Below are 6,000 nucleotides of genomic sequence, written 5' to 3'. Positions count from 1 at the left end.
TCCTAGACCTGAAGGAGTTATATTCTATTGCTAGTAAACAACAGATATACAGAAGAGTAAGTGAAAAATATAAATAAGAAATACAAAAGCATATTGGGGGAGTGCCTTATCAAACCTAGATTAAAATCCTATCTTTAACAAATGCATATTAGCTATGTGTCCACTGGAAAATATGCCTAATCTCAATGCCTCAGACAACTCCCTAAAACTCTAAGTAACTGTAGAGGGACTTAAGTCTTGAAGGTTCTGAGAGTTCTTTATATCAATGAAAATTTATTGTGGACCAGAAATATAAAGAAAATGACTTACCTGCTAAAGTCAATGAAGAGAAAGACAAATATTAACTATTTACATGTAAGGTAATATACGCAAACAGGACAGACTCCATTTCTGTTGGAAAGCACTCACTCAACAGTCTATTGGACAGTCTATTCTCAGCCAGTAGTCTCTTTGTTTGAATTCCCAAGAAATCTTTGTTTTCCTATACACAAGTCCAACAAACAATAAACACCTATTGAATACTTATTCTCCGAAAGGTCCTGGACTGGTGCTTTGGAAAGATGATATTTATCTTTCTGCTTCCATATGTAGAGAGATGACTGGCCAGTTAAGACCCAGTCCTTAGAATATGTGCAGATAATTTCTGACTGCTTCCTGTGGATCATGATGGTCAAAAGGCCCAAACTGGGTGAGAAGGAGGAGTCTTAATTGAGTTTTGATCTGGAGCTCCATCGATCAAGTAAAAGGACATTCTTTGCGCCTTGACTCCTAGGGGACTTTCAAGTAAGGAAACTACTCTGAGCTGCTACATGGGAGGGTGGGAGAAAGTAAGGCACTACCAAACTGAACCCCCAGCCCAGCCCAGCTGCCAGGGAAAAGAAGCAGATAATTTGACCTCTGAATGCATCTTGAGTTATGGCTCTGGCTCTATTGAGTCATCACTCTTTCCTACCTTTCAGTCACTGAAAAGATGTCTCATCATCACATAGGAGTAATTCTGAGTCATCACTGCAATACCAACTGCTATAGTTTCATGTATTTGATTGGCAGAAGGAAAAGAAAACTGTTCATGCTCTGTATGAAGAGCTAATGTGAACATGCTCTAAGTACTGGGCTTTCTGGACAGCTGAATTTCTTTTTTTTTTTTTTTTTTTTTTAGCTTACATGTAAATTTCTCCAGCAATCTCCCCACTGAAATTGTTCTCACTTGAAAGGTACTAGGGATGAGATATTTGGGGTGAAGTTGGGGGGGCATCATAGATGAGGAATTCAGGCTCAGCAGCCATTTAAGACTTCTCTTGACCATCCAGTATAGACCATCATGACCCACAGGATTCAGTCGAAGGATATGTGTGCACATGTTCTAAGGACTGGGCTTTTATTGGCCTTCATTTTCTTCAAGATGCTACTGTGTCAAGCAGGAACAGTTTTACCAAATGCTTTACAAATAGTTATCTCTCTAGCCACTCTTAGCATTTTGTTTTTCAGTCTTCTCAGTTTATCTGACTTTTTGTGATCCCATTTAGAGTTTTTTTGGCAAAAGAGACTCAAGTAGTTTGATATTTCCTTTTCAAGTTCATTTTACAGATAAAGAAACTGAGGAAAATAGCTTGCCCACAGCTAATAAGTGTCTAAGGTCAAATTTGTACTCAGGCCTTCCTGACCCCAGGCCTGGCACACTATTCACTGAGCCATCTAGCTACCCTTCACAAAGCATAAGGTTCTGCATATGAATTTAGGGAAAGAGATAATGGCACATAGTGGTTCAATAAATATTTATTGAATGAACTAGTGATTGAATGAATCTAGTAATTCAAATAAAACTAGCAATAATTAATTAAGCACTTACTATATACAGAACATGCTAAGCCCTTGGGACATAGACAAAAAGAACTAAGATTTCTCCTTTGCCTAGTTCAGAAACTTATCCCTGTGGGAATTGGGCAAATCATTTAACTTCTCTGAGTACTGAGTTTCCTTGGCTATAATACAAAGGGATTGGACTAGAACCCAGGGCTCCTAATTTTCTCTCCTGGCTTGCCAATAACTAGCCACAGTGAGGTCTTCTCACTCAGCTAGTGTCCTTCTGTAAAATGTGGGGAATATATTAGGCCAAATCCCAAGGTCTCTTACACAATTCTGACTCTTCTTTTAAGAAGACTCACTACTATAGCCAGAGTGTCTGGCTACTCTCATATTCTCTTCCAAATTCAAAGTCTAAAATTTAGTCTTTTTCAGGAAAAAAAAGGACTAAAAAGTAATTACTAGCTATCACACTTAATTGACATAAACACAGAAAACTTCACACTTTCTAGGACATATAGAAGGAGATAAATAAGTATCTTATTAAAGTGTCTCATTTCCATATAATGTTCAATATGACATATAGCCCAATTCAGTACCTTCCATCCAGGAATAAGTTCTGTACACTCTTGATATGAATATACGTTTCTTGAATTGAACTGAATTAATTGTATATAAGTATGATAAATATGTGATCAGGGGACTTAGCGTAACAAAGAAAAAGAAAGAGAAAGAAAAAGGAGAGAGAGAGAGAGAGAGAGAGAGACAGAGAGACAGAGAGAGACAGACAGAGAGAAAAAGAGAGAGAGAGAGAGAGAGAGAGAGAGAGAGAGAGAGAGAGAGAGAGAAAGGGTGAGTGAAAATAATTCAATACATTTTTAAAGACCAACAATCTGATATCATATGCTAAATTCCAAATGACTGCAGTAATGATGAAGTAAGACAGTTCTGGGCATTGACCAAACAGGCCTATATTCAAATCCCGTCTTAATATCTCTAAAATAGATTATGGAAATAGATATAAATGTAAATTAAGACACTTTGTATTTTTAATCTTTTTATTTTCAGCTACACAATGAGGGTGATAATAGAAACTACGGTTCATAAATGGCATTTATTTAGCACTTTAAGTTTTACAATTTTTTTACATATTACTTATCTTTTTTTTATATATAATCTTAAATGCCTGTGCTGCCTTTTTTCCAGGGTTGTGAGGACAGCTTTGTAAAACCTTAAAGTGCTATATAAATGTGAGTTACCGTTATTATTACTATTACTGGTGCATCACTAGAGTGTGGGTTTTAGACTTTTTTTTTTCCAGACCTAGAAATGGATGTGAATTGAGTGATCCACAATTTTTTTTGACTGGTTCCCCTTGTGACCAGTAGTAATATAATTATATTAATAAGTAATAATAAGGATAGCTGACACTTCTATAGTACATTACAATTTACAGTATTTCCATTACAACAATATTGTGAAGTAAATGGTGCTAAAGAACTATCCTTTATTATAAAATAGATATGAGAATGGTTTTTTAAAAATCCTTAGTATTTTTTCTAAAATGTCTTTTTTTTCCCCTATCTAACAAAGTACTCTGTATTTGGAATAATTGAGATGATGTGTTCAACAACAAAAGCAATGATGAATTCTGTTGAAAGCAAAATCAGTCAAAAGACTTAAACTTTTATAGTTTTGATAATTATTCTGTAAAGGATAATTTGCTCTATTTGGAATGGGAAAGCCATCTCTCTAGTCTAGCCAGGAATAAATTCTTGGTAAGTACTAAAAGGATAGATGCCATAAACTTCATTTGCATTACCTTAAAATTGTATTAATGGCACAGGCTACCCACCTGCATATATTTGAGGGAATTTAACATTTAAAATGTATGGACTTAGAAATAATAGAATAAGGATGGGCTTCTATACCATTTAAAAATAATTACCTTTATTAAGTAAGAATAGTTATTAAATCAATGGATCAGAAATGAGTGTGAATTGGGCCTATAAATCTTTTTGGATCAATCAAATCCATTGCATTAAACAATGTGAAAGATGTGGTCATATCCAAAGGATTTTTATTTTAAAAAAAGAAGTAAGAAAAAGAGAGAGAGAGAGAGAGAGAGAGAGAGAAGAGAGAGAGAGAGAGGTCTTATAACCAGATAGAAATTCTAGGGTTTAGGAGGAGAGGGCCATACTGTATTTAGTCAAAAAACATTAGAGACTCAAGGACAACCAGCAAAAGGAGAGACATAGGACTGCATTGCCCTAATGGTAACTTAGAACAGAAGACCCAGTCTGATACCATTAATATACCCACCTACTTAAAGATAGAAGGAATTCCCTAAACAAGGTAGGCCCTTCTGATTTTCTCTCCTAGTGCTTGTCTATTCACTATTCACTATAATAGAATCTGCTGTTTTGTTACACAAATGTTTCTACTAACCTGAATTTTACCTCAAATACAAAGAAACAAGGGAGTAACTAGAAAAAGATATAAATATAAATTCTGATACAGTATAACTTCTGCCTAAATGTTAGGAATTTTCTACATAGCAATTATGATTTAACTTAGAACTTAAATAAATTCCCCAGAGCCATAGAGGACATAGATTCTTAGGGTTTTCTTTTGCTTTTAGGCTTAAACCAAGACAGTTATTCAGACAGGATGTTAATATCAGAATGGTGTCAGGGAAGTTTGTTATAGTAAGCTCTAGGCAGATAATCTTATGGATACTAAGAACTCAGCATTAGATTACCAGTCAAGGGAAAACAAGCTAGCTTTATGCCTTATTTATCTTCTCTTCCTAAAATGTATTATTGAAATTGTACATAAAAGAAAAATTGACTTACCTATTTTGTTTTTGGTTTTGTTTTTCTGTTTCTTCCTTAAGTGACTATCTTTTAGCAGAGGGAAAAATTAGTCAAGGTGTAGAAGTGAGGGAGTTAGAAATTTAAGAGGTGTTTATTAAGTAGAAACAATTGAATTTAGCATATAGTTAGCCAGAGTAATTTGTAGAGGGCCAGAACTCTGGAAAAGTATACTTGAAACAAGGATAAAGAAGGATAAACAGGGTGTTTACTCAGTGTGACTGATGAGATAATGGTTCCCTAGTTCACATATACTTAGTATGGTAATGTAATAGTTCTACAGTTGGCACATGCTCAGTGTGCTGTAGTGATGTAATTGTACTAAGGTATTTAAGGGCTGAAAGGGTTGGAGAGGAGAGTGTATATACTCAAGCCCAATCTCAAACTCCAGACTCCAAACTCTATCCCTGGCCATCCTCGTGGTGATTCTCCTGCTAAGACCAAGGCCTATCCAGAAATCCTCCAGAAAACTAGCTGGACATTATAGCAATTAGTGTCCCATCTGGGAGCCAGAGATGCCACTCATCTTTGCTTCTTATGACTATAATAGTTTTATTCTACAGTATAACCAATCATTCCAAATTTTTAAAAAGGAACACTATGAGCAGAAAATATTTTTGTAAGTTAGTTTTTTTACAAAGATCTATTTTTTTTTCCTTCCATCTTCTACTTAAACTAATATTTTGAGACATTTGAATTTTTAAAAATAACTTAGTATCATTCAAGACTAAAACAAATGTTTATTGTTAAAGGTGGTTTTGGTAAGTGTTTCTAAGAAACAGTGTTTAGGAGATTTAAATATCATTTTTGTTTTTTTCTACAACATTGTATTTAAATAAAATTAATCTCAATGGACAAAAGGGAAAAGAAAAATCTGAGATGGAAAATGAAATCCAGAAAAAGGAAATTACTTTTTCCAAATTCACATAGCTAGTAAAAGTCAAATTAAAATGCAAAAGATAATTTTGACTTCCAAAACAATGTGATTTTCTATATCTTTATCTATCTCTATCTAGAAATAGGTATATCTACATCTATCTCTGTGATATATCTAGCCTCAGACACTATCTGTGTAAGTTAGTAAGATCCTGGGCAAGTCATTGGATTCTATCTCAATTTTCTCATCTATAAAATGAACTAAAATGAAAATGACAAACTACCCCAGGATCTTTGCCAAGTAAGCCCCAAATGGAGTCACAAAGATTGTATAACAATATAAAATACATGTATGTATGCATGCATACATAATAGTACAGAAATATACGTGTACCTGCATGTTTATACACACATGTATATGTGTATGGGGGTGTCGATGTCTGCATAT

Source organism: Antechinus flavipes, chromosome 2 (genome assembly GCF_016432865.1).
Source record: "Antechinus flavipes isolate AdamAnt ecotype Samford, QLD, Australia chromosome 2, AdamAnt_v2, whole genome shotgun sequence".
In the NCBI taxonomy this organism is placed as follows: domain Eukaryota; kingdom Metazoa; phylum Chordata; class Mammalia; order Dasyuromorphia; family Dasyuridae; genus Antechinus; species Antechinus flavipes.
Note: the sequence above shows the minus strand (reverse complement) of the source record.